We start from the raw sequence: 16,521 nt of genomic DNA, 5'->3' as shown, positions 1-16,521 counted from the left end.
GAGGAGTTTGCTAACATAGAGGGCCCTAAAGCTTCGAAGGAAAAGTACATATATTTCCTCAGAATGCATGCATACAAAAACAGCCCACTATAGGAAGTATGTATGGTCAAAATGTTATGATTAGCTTGACTTTGTCATAAGTTTACCCAAAGGACAGCAAAGAATATTATTCAAGTGCCATGTCAGTGATTTATTGATGTTTGTGGTTCAATCTCCTCCATTCTGCTGGTATTACATGGCTTATTTACATGATATAGCTAGAATGTCTAAACTTGATGGATGATGGGATTATAGACCATATAGATCAGTACCTGCCAGCAAGTGATTGAGGATTTCTGTGGAGTTTGGGCTAAGGGAGGGATCAGGTTTGGGCTGGAGCTAACAATCAGAATCCCAGCAATAGTGTTTTATTTTTTTCCCCAGATATATAACAAGAAAAAATTTAGCATTCATTTTCATAAAATTTTTGAGTTCTAAAGAAAATAGGCAGTTTGATCTCGTTTATAGATGTGCTATCATGGAAAACTTATTTCTAATTCAATCACTGTTATGAAAAAGAGAAAAGGATCAGAAGGAAAAAAACACAGAAACAATAAAGTATAAAATATGCTTCTATATGTATTCCAAGTCAGTTCTTTATTTGGTTAGGGATATCATTTTCCTTCATGAATCCTTTGTTCTTGTCTTGGATCATTGTGCTGCAGAGAAGACTATGTCAGTCATAGTTGATCGTCACGCAATATTGCTGATACTGTGTACAATGTTTTCTTGGTTCTTCTCATTTCACTTGACATCAGTTTGTATATTTTTCCAGGTTTTTAAGAAAGTGATTTTTAAAAACCCTAATTTTATTGTAAGATTAGAGTTTATAATCACAAAATAACGGTCTCACAGCTATAAGGGATTTCATTATCTCATAGTCCACAGTGTCATCCTAACAGGAACTTCATATATAAGAAACTCTAAAAAGTACCATTCAATCTTTGCTTGAGAACTTCTAGTGAACAAGAAACTGCTCTGCCCTGAGTTAGCACACTCTATTTTGGGCATATCTAATTTTTAGGAGGTTTTGCTTATATCAAGCCAAAATCTACATCTTTGTAACTTCCACCTATGAAGCCTTCCATAATTCTTCCTGCTTACTTCTTGGAAACTCACTTCTCCTCTCAGGACCTGTGGAAATTATCCACAGACAGGAAGTTTCAGAGAGGTACGAATTAGCAGGGGTACTTTCATCACCTGGGAGTTCCCTACACCACTGAAATAACAGTCCCCATCATCATTCTCTTATGGTGAATCAATCATTCAAGTGGCTGCTAGCACATATTCCTCTTTTCAAAGGTATTCTATTTGATTATTTCTGTTCTTAGCAGTTATCTGAATGAGCTACTTGGGAAGCAGGAGGAAGTCCCACCTTATTAAAGGTCTTCAAGGAAAGGGTATGTGACCTCTGGCCAATATGTTATAGAAGAAATTATTGGTCAAGTTTAAGATGGACTAGATGGTGTCTGAGGTTCAAGATTCTATAACTGTGAAATCAAATGGAAATGGCCAGAAAATCACTACTAAAAATCTCATAAGGAATTAGATATTTTATATTTTAGAAGTTCTTTGAATTACTCCTTTGTCTCTAGAAACACTAAAACAGCCAGATTTTTCATCTAATCCCAAGTCCATAAAGAGAAAAAATTGTTTACTAATTTCACTCATATCTGATTCCTCATGAACCCATTTGGGGTTTTCTTGGCAAAGATACTGGAATGGCTTGCCATTTCCTTCTCCAGTTTATTTTATGGATGAAGAAACTGAGGTAAACGGTTAAGTAACTTTCCCCAGGGTCACACAACTGGTAACTGTGTGAGAGCAAATTTGAATTCAAGATGAAAATTCATTGTAGATTTAGCCCTCTGGCCATTAGAAAAGCAACAATAATAAGAGAGACAAATTCAATAAACATGGCTAAGCAAACAGTGGAATGGCTACTCAGATATTTTATTGAATCTACCTTGTCCATTTTAAGGGTATAATAGACATGGGTTATATTGGGGGGTCTTTGGGGGCCAAGACTAAATTAGAAATCTACTGCCTTACTGATACTTGAGGGATTTATTTAGGTCATACAGGATTTGTGCATGACCAGTTGATGGAGTGATATCTCTCATCCCTAGAGAACAGTTATGTATTTTGCAGTAGAACTAGACTTAAAACAATACTTGTTACACAGAAAAAGTTGTGATTTGTCTCAAGCATTAATTAAGCCCATAGCATCACACTTCCTGATACTTTCTTGCTCCCTTTCACCTACGAGAACCCTTCTTCAGAATCCTGCAATGCCCCAGATACTTAAGATACTTCACCTAAGAGAAGAACTCTAGTGCAATTCAGAGAACTCTGGATTGGATGTCAGAAAGCATACTTTTTTTTTTTTATATTTTTGTATTACGTGATCATATGATCAATCAAATAAAAAAACTACTATGTGCCAGGCAGGATACTAAACACTAAGAATACAAAGAAAGGCAAGATAATCCCTCACTTCAAGAAGCTTACAGTCCAATGAGGGAAAACAACACATAAAAAGATGCTAAAAAACAGGAAGAGGAGAAGAGGAAGGGGACAAGAAGCTTAAAACTAATTCAAAAGATGAGGAAACTGAGGCCCAGAGAAATCAAGTAATTTACCCAATCTCATAACTGGTGATATCTAAACCCAAGATCTTTTTCACCTGACTGTAAATTCACTGACCTGTGCACATCTCTCAAAGACTCCATTCCTCATTGGTAAAAGGCAGATGATAATCATCACAATCCAACCTGCCTAACAGCATTAGGAAGATATAATTTTGGTTAATTCATTGAGCACCTACTAGGCGACACCTAATATATGCAAGATATTGTGCTAGTTCTCATAATAGAAAGATGAAACAAAAAATAAAAAGAAACATATGGTCCCTCAGGACCTTACATTGCACTAGGAATGGAGGGAGTGGTTAAGAATAAAATGTATAGATAATCAAATAGATAATTCAAGGAAGAAGGGAACTTGAATGATTAGGAAAGGCTTCCTATAAGAAGTGGCAAATGAGCTGAACTTTCCAAAAAAGACAAAAGTGCATTTCAAGCATGGGGAATAGTATGGACAAAAGCCTGGAGATAAAAGATGAGTTTGGGGAAGAACAAGCAAAGCATCTGGAATATACAAAAATAAAAGTGAAAGTTGTTCCAATCCATTACAGTAAACATTTCTTAAGTACTTATTTTGTGCCAAAAAAAAAAAGCACTAGGTATATAATTTTAAAAAAAAAAAAAAAAAAAAAAAGACAATTGCTTCCCTCATTGAGCTTATACTCTAAGGGGAAGAGACAATAAAAAAAAAAAAAAAAGAAAAGAAAAAAAAAAGGCAGGAAAGGGAGGGAACCCTTCCCTTCAAGAAATGTATATTTTACTGGTTTCTAATGTTTCTTTAGTTTGCAAAATCCTTTCCCAGGGCTTTATTCTCTATTTCTAATCCCTCTCTAATTCATTGACCATATAGTTGACAAATTAATAGTCCCAAAGAAGAGATTTTGACAATGTTCCTCTTACTTGACAGCTCCCATTACTATCATAATTTTGGTTAACCTCATTAATAATAACCCCACCTGAATGAATGCCAGGATCTTTTGTTGGAAAAGATTTCCTTTGTCCATATTAAAAAAAATTCAAGAACAACAAGGTAAGACTTTCCATTTTTTAATATAACTACAGTTGGTTTTCTTTTGCTCTCACACTCCTCCCTCATATCTATTGACTTGTTTCCTAGTCTACCTCTACATCCATTTTTTTTCTTTCTTATAGATATGGCCACTAATCATGTTCAAAGTCCCATCAGCTCTCATTTTGCTTATTGCAGTAACTTCCTAATTGGTCCCCCTATATCCAGTCTCTCTCCAATTCATCCTCCACATAGCTATGGAATTGATCTGACTGAAGAGTATTTTACTATATAGCTCTACCACTCTACAAGTGTCATTGGCTCTCTATGCCTACAGGGGGAAAGATTAATAGCTTTTCCATCCCTTAAAGTTATTTAAAAACTAGCTTCAATCTGTCTTTTTAGACTGATTACTTATTACTTCCCTTCATTTCCTTCCTTTTCAGGGTAACTGGCTGGTTCTGTTCAGCATTCATATTATTCCTTCTCCTCCTCTGTCCTTGGCAAGGCTGTCTCTGATTCCTCAGATACCTTCTTTTCTTACTTTGCCTCTAGAAATTTCTAGTTTTCTACAGAGCTTAGCTCAAATGCCACTTCCTCTCATTTCCCCAGTTTTGTGTCCCCTCTTTAACCATTTCCTAATTTTTCTGGTTTTAACTTATCTGTTTACCACCCCCCACACACACACCATTGTAAGTCCCTTGAGGTCATGGACAATTTTTGTTCTCATATTCTCTGGAAGTAGCACAGTGACTGGCAATGTGGGAGAGGATATTAGTAAATGCTTGTTAAATAAATTAATGAAAGTCTATTTACTTAATTGAAATTCATTGTTTGTTCTTAGGAAGCTCCATAGCTCTATGACCTGTGGGAAATCATTCCCCAAAGTGGACCAGGACAAATGGACTAGACAGGCTTACCTTTAATTAAATGGCTCACATAATAGAGAAATTCATTTATAATCACCTGTGAAATGTTCTTTATCTGAAATCATCAACAACGTGAGAACTCATCCAATAAAACAACATAAAAATGGGACAGTCACTGGTGACTGCCTTCTCAGAAAGGAGCTGAATATCAATTCTATGTTCAACATAAGGCTGGCTGAGTAGACACAAAGTCAGTTAGTGATAATATTTTTTTTTTAGTTGAGAGATAACAAAAGAATGGATCAGATGGAGACAGGGTTGTGCTAGTAAGTATTTAATAATTGATTTTCCAGAAAAAATTATTATGAATGATATGAACGATCAGTTTAATTTGCATTATTAACCCATTCTTTATCATTTTATGAATAATCAACAACACAATAAATCATGGTCTGATTATTAACCTTTGTCAGTTTCCAAGGTATGAATGTTCACCCAGAAAACAATCGGCTTTCATAAACCAGTTTGTATAAGCTCCAGCACATTCTTGGGTAGAGGACATTTGTGAACTTCTTACTACCCATAAATTTATTTATTTAGAATGGAATTCCCACATAGTTCATTTTGAATACAACATAATGCAGTTGATATAAGAGAAAAAGTGCCAAGGAGTTATCACATATCCCTTCTTGATGAAATGTGGGGACCATAGCATTAACTGCTCACTCTGAATTATGGTAAAAAAAACATGATTTTTACTGTTGAAAGGTTTCCCTTTGGCTCAATTCCCCATTCCTGTGACTTCCTCACACAAAATATTCTCAAAGCACTACTCCACTGGATATATTGTTTTCCCCTATAAATGTATTAACTATTTGGAAGTAGGAATCGATTATCTTTCTTATGAATTTGGATTCTCAACTCTTAGAAAATTGCCTGAAATATAGCAAGCGTTTTTGTTTTTGCATTTATTCATTCATTCATTCATAGAAGGCAGAATAAGCTCAGGGAAAGTACTCCTAGGTATAATTCACTTTCATGGTCAAAAATAATTAATTTAAATTTAGTTACATTCATTGGATTAATCATCTAATATACTGGGGAGATGCAAAAATCAAGGATAAATCACCCAAAAGATAAAATTTCCATCTAGTCATAATCAATTTTTTTTTTTTTTTGTAAATAAAACTGGTCACTGGTGTTGGTAGGAGTATGATCTATCAAAAACCAGTGAACAGTCAAAGGGAAAGAAAGAGAATGATATCAAATCAATATTTTTCTTGCTTTGAACATGTACCTTTTGAAAAAGAATATATACCAGCAGTATATTTTTCTTTATAAAAATTCTATTTGTAATTTACCTCTTGTAAAAAAAAATAAAGTAAGAGTCCATGCTTTACTGACTTGGAATCAATTAGATCCATTTTCTTTGACCTGGATTTAATGCCTTTTGGAGCTGTCTTCATTTCTGGAATCATTATGTACATTGTTCTTTTTATATTTTAGTCTTTCCTTTGCAGTCAGTCACACATATTTGGTCACATTTTTCTAATTGCTCATGGTTATCATGCCTTATAGTTCAACAATTTCCCATTACATTTCTATACAGCAATTAGTTCAGGCGTTTCTTAAATTGTTGGACATATGTTTGTTTTGAGCTTTTGTGATCACATACAGCACTGCTGCAAAATGGATAACATGAATCCAACATTATTGCTGTTTTTGTTGTTGCGATCATATTTCCTATGGGTAAATGCAGAATGGGATAGGTGGCTAGATTAAAGGTTATGAACAATTTAGCAACTTAAATTTCATAAATGCAAATTATTGGCTAGGATGCCAACAGTACTGTGAACCTCTCTCATTTAAAGGACTTAATATAGCAACAATAAACATTTAAGCAAGTAAAGGTACAATGAAGGAAAGCAAGTTTTCCATGGAGGGAAGGATGAGGATTTGGAGTCTCTTTCCATAAAGGAAAATAAGGAAAACTGGAATTAGAAGAGAGAGTGAGACGTCTCACATGAAGATTTTTTTTTTTTACATTTCATAAAAGAGGTAGAGCTTACAAGGGTTTGTGTCAAATGTATTTGATTGAGAGGAAGAGCTTGGATGGCTCATTTGGCCCTGATGTAAGAAAGTAGAGGTGTAAAACTTATTCTAAGGCTGTAGTCTATGAAAGTATTTCAGAGGTTCATGAATTCTTATTTTTAAAAATCATCTTTATTTTGATATATTTGGTTTTCTTTGTAATATGTATTTTATTCCAGACATTTAAAAACATTATTCTAGGAAGTGGTCCATCAATTTTGCCTGACTGCCAAAGGCGTTCATGCCAAAAAATATTGAAGAACTTTTGCCCAAGAGGTTTCAGTCAGATCAGAGAGACATCAAATGAGTTCATAGGAGCCCAAACTATTCAAAAAAAATTCCCCAAATATTGTTTTTATGATTTCATTCTCTTCTTTCCTAGCTGTTTTCATAGCTTGACATAAATTGACATTTGGAAGGGATCTCTGTGACCAACCAAGAACTCATCTTCCCTTTTCAGATGAGGGGGGCTCACCCACTCCAGTGGCAGCCCAATTCACTTGTAGACAGCTCTCATTGCTGAAATTTTTCCTGATGTCAGACTTACACTGGCTTCTTTGAAGCTTTCATCTATCTTTGAGGAGCTTAACTCCCCTGAGACCAAGAAGAATGAATCCAATCCCTTTTGTACACATCTTTCAAATTAGTGGAGGTAGTCATCATGTCCCTTTTCTCTGAGTTTTTTTTCCCTAGTTAAAGTGCCTTAATGTCTTCAGTTGATCCTCATATGGAATTGATTTAAGACCTTTTTCTATCCTGATTGTCTTTATCAAGAGTTACTTCACCCTTTTATATCCTTACTAGATGGCATATGTTGTTATAAAGTTATGTCTGATTCTTCATTTTGTTGTTGAGCTGTTTCACTCATGTCTCTTTGTGACCCTAGTTGGAGTTTTCTTGGCAAGGAACTGGAATGATTTGTCATTTCCTTCTCCAATTCATTTTGCAAATGAGGAAACTGAGGCAAATAAGGTTACATGACTTGCCCAGAATCCCATAGCTCATAATCTGAACTCAGATCCAACTGATTCTAGAGTTGGTGCTCTATCTACTGCACTGCCTAGTTGCCTTCTTACTAAATGGTGTCACTTTTTTTTTTTTTGCTACAGATATACTTTAATAACACAGAGCAGGAAGAAAGTTGAGTGCTTATAATACCATTACTGTAATCATATTGATGATATAAATTGAAGCCTGGAATTCTTATTACTGTAAAGCAATGAATGAGATAGTAGGAATATTTATACATGCTCTTTCCTCTCTAGTTCCTAGGGTCTATTACTATAGCATTAAAGAATAGAAGTGACTGGATTTTTAAAAAAATTAACATTCTCAGAAATTCCAGTTCAGCTTCAGCAAAGCTCAAACCTTGTATGTACAATTTCTCTATTGAACAAAGGGTATAGCCTCTGTGGACACTATATTATAGTAAAATATTTAAAATCAACATTGGTTTAATCTTATTTTCAATATACATATAATCATTAAAAACTGACTTTCTTAGACATGTACATATTATAGTAAAAAAGTTGAATGGAATATTATATAGATTTCCCCCTTTTATTTAAGATATTTTAATGTCTTTTTCTTCACTCCATCTGGTTTTTGACAATTAAAATTCAAATGGTTCAGGAGTCTCATCTATTTGGGAATTCTTTCAGTGGTACCAAGTCAGTCCTTTCCTGTGTGCTCCTTGTACATGATACTTGCCTCGGTCTTCCCATGCATTCACCATACATGATGTACCCAAAATTGAAGGTAGAAAGAAGGAAGGAATTAAACATTTTATTAAGTGCCTACTATATATCTGACACACAAAATTTTATACATATTCTCTCATTTGATTGTCACAACCCTAGGAGGCAGATATTATCCCCATTTTACAGTTAAGGAAAATGAGGCACAGGGATTTTAAATGGCTTATCCAGAACCACATATCTGTAAGTGTTTGAGCCTAGATTCTAACTCAAGTTTGCCTGGTCCTGGCCAAATATTCTATCTCCTAAGTTACCCATGCATATAAACTGTAAATAAAAGGCTATTAAATAAAAAAAAGAAATAAAAAAAGAAAAGAATTCTATCTCCTGTTATTTGGTTTGTGCAAAATCCCACGGTCTTCAAAGGACATCTCCCTTCTTTCCTTTGTCCTCATTGAGATCAGCCACATCATTGAGAAAATAGAGAAGAAATAAGAAAAATCAGATTTCATTTTTGGAATCATTCTCTCTTTACTCTTGTCTCTAGAAAGTCCTAAATCAAATGCTGGCTGGACCCTTAGGCTTATTCTCTGTCACAGAGTCTCTTTTTGAGAATTGATGAGAATAGAATGTTCTTTAAGCACAACCAACTTCTTAAGTGGTCAAGTGCCCCAGAACATTATTCCTTCCTCCTTCTTCTTCTAGCCCTGCACTATGCAGATGACTTGTAACTCAGAGGGGATTTTTTAACTTAAAAGAGTAGGGCATTATCATATATCCTAGAGAAACTTCATGCCAACAGGAATCTCAATGAACCCAGTAGCAGAATGGAAATGAGACCACAGCCAGAATATGCCCAGAGACAAAACCAAAATTTGGTTTCTGCAAAAATTGTCCCTTACCTTTGCTTCCTAGCCCCTGAAGCATCAGACCAGGAGACAAAGGTTCTTATAATAATATTGTGAGCAGCAGTTTACTGAGCAGAAATGGTATTAGCAATCAGATAGAAAGATTGTAGTGATTTCATCTTCTTGCATGTTTCGTTGTAGCCTTCACATTTCCTTCCCCTGCATTCTTTCTTCTTGAAAACCTTCCACGGCTGCTTTCTTTTCCAAAACCAGATTAAAGTGGATGTGGCTACACTTCATGATCTGGCCAGCCCAATTACAGATCCTTTCTATGTGATGGAAAAGGTCCTAAGATTTAGCATTAAAGCACCCACATTCAAATAATTCTATCTGTCTTTCCTTGTACAGGTTTTTCCTTATGTGCCTCAATTTCCTTATCTGTGAAATCCTTGTCTGGATTTGGATCATATGCTACCACAAAATGTGATCCAGCCAAACTGGTTTCTTCTGTTCCTTATCCATGACCCCTCAGCTCACTTCTTAGCTGCGGGCCTTTACATTGGAATCCATCCCCTCTTCAAGGTCCAGTAGAATCCCTCACTTCCCATAAGAAGAATCTCAATAAACACCTTCTCTATGAAGTTTTTCTGATTTACCAACATAGGAAATAAGAGAGAGAATTTGAACCTAGATACTCTAATTTCAAAGACAATGCCTTTTCTTTCTCTTACATAACATACACATATTATGGCCCTGCATTATGTAAGTGACTTGTAAATCAGAAGGATTTTTTTTTTTAACTTAAAAGAGTAGGGCTTTGTCGTATATATATATATATATATATATATATATATATATATATATGAAGAAAAACTTCATTCCAACAGGAATCTCAATGAGCCCAGTGGCAGAATGGAAATGATACCCATTATTTACTTATGCAAATATATAAACAATTTACATGTGAATACAGGTTCCGTGTGTATGTAAACAATATACATGTATATTTATGATGTGTCCATACACATATATGTGTGTATATATTAAACATGTCTACATACATATACATTTGTCAGTTTAACCATTGTCAAAAAACCATTTTCTCTTTGATAGCTGAAACAGAACATGGGTATTCAGTGGGAGAGGGAGAAAGACTGATTGATCACCCACAGGGCAATTTACTTAAAAATGCAACTTCTGCTCTTGGGGGTGCTCATAAAATAGTCAAGAATTATGCTCATCCTCAACCCTCCTGCCATAAGTACTTAAATTTTGATTTTGATTTGAATCGCTAAGATAGTTCATGTACTTACCATTTCACTAACTAAAGAGTAGGAAGGAAAAATCATTGGCTGTCTCATCTTGATAATGGCAGCTTGTGAAGAAATGATGGCCCAAAGAGATGAAGACATTATAAACTCTGACATAGGGAGACAAGAGATCCATGTTAATCTGCCTCATTTATGGAAGTTTGCCATGAGTGTATCAAGGCATGTAGGAAGTATTTTCTCTGTATTAGTAGGCATTTAATAAATATTTTTAAATGAATAATTATCACTTTTTATATTTTATAAAAGGAATATGTTCACTATCAGAACATATGACACTACTGTTGAATTTCTAATTTCAACAGAGTACTCAACCTCTGCCCTCTCACAGTTGGGTTGACTCTCCATTTTGATCAACAGTTCAGGAGCACAGAATTTGGCCAATCAGTACAGGTGACTGACAGCTGCTTTCCTCCTCAATATCCATCTGTGGAGCAATCTGAGACTTGACTGAGATGATGAATGGATATGTCTGGCAAGAAACAGCTTGTTATGCTGTGAGATGCCGCCTATTAATAGAGCTGCAAACTGGGCCATGAAGACCACAGGTGGTCGCTGGTAATAAGACATCTGTGGATGGGGAAAATTTTCAAAGTGTTAGATATCTTTTGGTGGTGGTGGTGATTCCTTTCTGGATTTACAAATTCTCTTATTGAGACACTATCTTGTTTGTTCATAGATGTGTTAGATTTTAAACACAGCCAAGGAATTGGTTTTCCTTCCTTCATTTTTTTTTTAATCCTAAGAATTGCACTAGTATATCTCCTAGAATTACTGACTTCTTTGGAGAAGGCTGCCAATGTGGTGAGCAACTACCTCAGGGCCTTTTGACTCTGCCTTTATGTCATTTGGCTTGTTTATTGGGTGAGAGAGAAAAAGAACACAAGGGAAAAAAAGAGGAAGGAAAGGAAGAAAGAGGAGGGAAACAAGAAAGGAAGGAAAGAAGAGGAAGGAAGGTAGGAAGGAAGGAAGGGAGGGAGGGAGGAAGGAAGAGGAGGAAGGAAGGGAAGGAAGAAAAAAAAGAACATACACACAAACACACATACTCCCATATTTTTCAAGCCCATTCTATATTTTCCTTCTGACTTGTCTTTCTTCTTATTCTTCCCCCCACCAAAAAAAAATGTCCTCAAAATGGGAACAGGTAGAGTTACCAATTATTGCCAAAATAAAAGCAAATAGATCAATAGATGAATGATTTATAATAACAATAAAAATACTAATGATAATAACATTTATGTCTTGTTTTAACGTGTGTAAAGCACTTGAGATGTGCTATATCATTTAATCTTTACAAAAAAACTTATCAAGTACTATTATTAATACTGTTTTACAGAAGATAATATTGAGACAGAGTGAAGTTAGGTAACTTATCCAACATCACGTACCTAATAAGTGTGTGTCAGAATTCAAATTCACATCTATTTGATTCCTAGTTAAGTACCTTTGTGACACATAGCTTCTTCTAACTGTTAGATAGTAGATGATTCATAGAGAGATAAATAAATGAATAGATAGATGATGGAAAAAGACATAGAGAAATAGATTTTAGAGGTATATTTAAAAGAGATGTTTTCAAGAGGAAATATGTTCAAAAAACAACTTTTATTTGTATCAGCCAAGAAAGGTTGTCCAAGTAAAAAATATTTTCCTGCAGATTCATACCTTGTGACTTCTTAATGACTTTGCAATTTCATTCAACTCCATTAAGAAATGCCAAAGCACAGGATGCTAATTTCAGAGTTAGGAGGGCCCTTAGTGTGCATCTAATCTAACACCTTATTTCATGCACCAGTCATCTAAGGACTCAGAAAGTTTAAGTAATTCAATCCACTTTAACTTCATATACAATGTTCCTTCCACTCCTGCCATACTGAGTCTCCTAATACAGAGCTGAGTTAACCTGCTCTTTTTTTCTCCAATCTGATCACATTTGGAGTATAGGCTTCCATTCTGGGTCCTATATCTGAGGAATGGCATTGAAAAGCTGCTGAGGGCCCAAGAAACAGTCAGATAAAGTAGGGCCCTGAGATCATGACATCAAGGGTTAATTCAAAGAACTGGGGATGGTTTAGTTGAAAACTGGGAGATCTGGAGAAACACCTAGAAAAACATTATTGTTTTTCTTTTTGGCCTCTGAATGACATCATTAGGACCATTTAGTGGGAGGATTAATGTAGACTTGATGTCTGAAGAAGCTTTGCAATAAAAGCGATCCAGGTTGTCTTACAAAGTAATTAGTCCTATCAAGTATGGCGGCACATGCCTAGCATCCTTGCTACAGCAGAGGCTGAGGATGAGGGGGTCACTTGAGCCCAGGAGTTCTGAGTTGTATTAGGCTAAGCCAAGTGGGTTTCCACAGTAAGCCCAACATCATATGGTGATCCTCTGGATATAGGATGTCATCAGACTGCTTAAAGGGGAATGAATTGTCCCAGGTTAGGAAGAGAGTGGTCAAAGCTCTCATGCTCATCAGCAGTGACATCAGAACAATAAATAGACATTGCATTTATATCCTGGGAAACATACAAAGACCAAATTTCCAAAAGAATGTTGTGTGTCCTTCTCCATCTCCGGTGGAGATCCAACAAAAATTGGATTTTTTGGAAAATTTTTGGGAAAAAAAATTGTCAGGCATGCTGTAAGAATTCTTACTCAAAGGCTTCTGAAGTTACCAGGCTTAGATTTTATATTTTCAGATAGCTGATGGTGCTATATAAGTGACTTCTAGATAAATGAGGAACTACTACTGCTACTACTACTACTACTACTACTACTACTACCACTATCATTACCACTACTACTACTAATAGTAGTAGTAGTAGCAGTAGTGGTACTGCTACTATTATTGCTGCTGCTGCAGCAATAATACTGCTGCTACTACTACTATTTCTACTATTACTATTGCTACTATTACTATCACTACCACCACCACCACTACTACTACTACTTCTCCTACACTTAGCACAGGAGCTGTGCTTCATAAATGTTTATTGGAAAGGATTAAATGTTTATTAGTTACTAACCTCTTTTTCTTATATTTCTTATAATTGATTAAATAGTGATATTTCATTAACTTTTAATTCCTGATTAATTAAGCTAGAAGCAGAGAATTACTTAATTTCTAGGTGTTGAAGCATTAAACTAAATATTTTCTGTCTATGTATATGTATGTATATGTGTGTGTATTATATAAATAAACATAGGTATAAATAGAAATGTAAGAAGAGAGACAAAAAAAGATGAATAGATGGATAGTTGCCTGAAGAAATAAAAATGGTACTTATATTTGTTTACAAAATAATACCAGCTGGGGGTCTATCTGCCAAGATAAACCCAAGAACTATATGAACACATTACAAAACACTTCTGAAAGGCTTCTGAAGTTACCAGGCTTAGCTTTTATACTTTCAGATAGCTGATGGTGACATATAAGTGACTTTTAGATAAATGAGGAAGTACTACTACTACTTTTACTACTACTACTACTACTACTACTACTACTACTACTACTACTATCCCAGCAACACAGCACAGGAGCTATGCTTCATAAATGTTTATTGGAATGGATTAAATGTTTATTATTTACTGACCTTTTTTTTAAAAAATCAATTAAAAATAGTGATGTTTCATTAACTTTTAATTCCAGATTAATTAAGCTAGAAGCAGAAAATTACTTAATTTCTAGGGTGTTGAAGTGCTAAACTAAATATTCTCTGTTTATGTATATGTACACATGTGTGTGTATTATATAAATGATCATATATAAATAGAAATGAAAGGAAATAGAGAAAGAGACACAGAGAGAGACAGAAAGATGAATAGATGGATAGTTGCCTGGAGAAATAAAAATGGTACTTAAATCTGGTTACAAAATTAACACCAGCCGGGTGTCTATCTGCCAAGACAAACCCAAGAACTATATGAACACAATTACAAAACACTTCTCACACAAATAAAATCAGATCTAAACAATTGGAAAATATCAATTGTTCATAGCTAGGCTGAGCTAATATAATAAAAATAACAATTCTGCCTAAATTGATCTACTTTTTCAGTGTTATACTAATTAAATGGTCAAAAATTATTTTATAAAACAGAAAAAAAGAATAATAAAATCCATCTGGAAGAACAAAAGGTCAAGAATATCAAGGGGATTAATGAAAAAAAAAACAAACAAAAGATGGTGGCTTAGCAGTATCAAACCTAAAACTATATTATAAAGCAGCAGTCATCAAAACCATTTGATCCTAGCTAAGAAATAAAGTAGTGGATCAGTGGAATTGATTAGATACATACAGCACAATAATCAAGATCTATAATAATTTAGTATTTGATACAAAGCATTTGATATTAAGTATTTGATACTGGAGTCTTGATTCCAGCTTCTGGAATAAGAATTCACTATTTGACAAAAATTTCTGGAAAACTGAAAATAATATCAGAAACTCAGCATAGACCTACATCTCACCCACCACACCAAAATAATGTAAAATGGGTACATGATTTGGTCACGAAGGATGATACCATTAAAAAAAAAAAAAGGAGGATAAGAGATAATATGCCTATCAGATCTTTGGAGAAAGAAGGAATTTATGACCAAAGAAGAACTAGAGAACATTATGAAAGGCAAAATTGACAATAAATTACATTGAACTAGAAAATTTTTGCACAAACAAAACTAAAAAAAACAAGATTAAAAGGGAAGAATAAAGTTGGGAAAAAAATCTTTACAGCCTGATTTTCTGATAAAGGTATCACTTCTAAATATATAAAGAAAGCTGTCATATTTATCAGAATACAAGTCATTCCCCAAATAAATGGTCAAATGGATATGAACAGACAATTTTCAGATGATGAAATTAAAACTATCTATCGTTATGTGAAAAAATATTCTAAATTACTGATTAGAGAAATGCAAATTAAAACAACTTTCATGTACCACCTCATATCTCTCAGATTGGTTATTATTTTTTCCTGACATCTTAGCCAATGTTGGAAGGGATGTGGGAAAACTTGGACACTGGTGCATTGTTGGTGGAGTTGTGAAATGATCCAACCATAATGGAGAGTAATTTGGAACTATGCCCAAAGCACCATAAAACTATGTATACTCTTTGACCCAGCAATGCCATTACTGGGTCTGTATGGAAGGAAATCTTAAAAGAAGGGAACGGATCCACATGTGCAAAAATATTTGTAGTAGTTCTTTTTGTGATAGCAAAGAATTAGAAAATCAGTAGGTGCCCATTAATTGGGGAATGGCTGAACACATTTTGGTATACGAAGATACTGGAATATTATTGTTCTATAAAAAATGATGAAGAAGCTGATTTTAGAAAGGCCTGGACAGATTTACATGGATTGATGCTGCTTGAAAGAAGTAGAACCAGGAGTATATCATACACAATAACAGAAAGAATGTTCGACGATCAACTATGAAAGGCTTGGTTTTTCTCAATGGTTCAATGATCCAAAATAATCCCAATAGACTTTAGACAGAAAATGCCATTTGCATCCAGAAAAAGAACTAGGGAAAATGAATATAAATCAACACATACTATGCTTTTTTTTGTTTTTTTTTTTTTTCCTCTCCCATGATTCTTCTCTTTTGCTCTGAGTTTTAAGGACAGATTTAAACTCAGGTCCTCCTGACTTCAGGGCTGGTGCTCTATCCACTGTACCACCTAGCTGTTGCGACTATTTTTCAAAATACAATCCACTATTCTGCCTCCTTCCTGTTATTCATCAACCAATTAATCTGTTCCAACTGAAAGTGTTATCTTCAGATATTTCCTTCATGATCCATTATGATCAGTCTGATAAGAAGAATCTTTGAGTCACAAGAAAAAGGCCACCAGAAGACCAAGAACAGCGCCTTGTGTTATTTCCAATCAAAGAATCAACTTCCACTATCAGAGTTGGAAGGACCTTGAATGCTCTTTATTTTATAGATGATGTCTAGAAAAGCTAGACATTTTATTAACTAGTACAA

General features: G+C 34.7%; 1 protein-coding gene and 1 long non-coding RNA gene across 3 annotated transcripts in view; one reads left to right on the top strand and one right to left on the bottom strand.

Annotated features, from left to right (window-relative positions):
• PRKG1 (protein kinase cGMP-dependent 1) overlaps positions 1–16,521 on the top strand; it is a 1,288,902-nt gene that overhangs the window by 879,301 nt on the left and 393,080 nt on the right. The gene's annotated exons all lie outside the window — the stretch shown is intronic.
• Positions 7,982–16,521, bottom strand: part of LOC116421073 — a 28,362-nt gene continuing 19,822 nt past the window's right edge. Inside the window, exons 2-3 of the long non-coding RNA XR_004231395.1 lie at positions 10,512–10,618; positions 7,982–8,369 (exon numbers count right to left, since the gene is read on the bottom strand). This is a non-coding gene — a long non-coding RNA (uncharacterized LOC116421073). The remainder of the gene's footprint in view (positions 8,370–10,511; positions 10,619–16,521) is intronic.

This window comes from Sarcophilus harrisii, chromosome 2 (assembly GCF_902635505.1).
Source record: "Sarcophilus harrisii chromosome 2, mSarHar1.11, whole genome shotgun sequence".
NCBI lineage: Eukaryota > Metazoa > Chordata > Mammalia > Dasyuromorphia > Dasyuridae > Sarcophilus > Sarcophilus harrisii.
The sequence above is the reverse complement of the archived record's forward strand: the minus strand, read 5'-3'. Positions and strand labels throughout refer to the sequence as shown.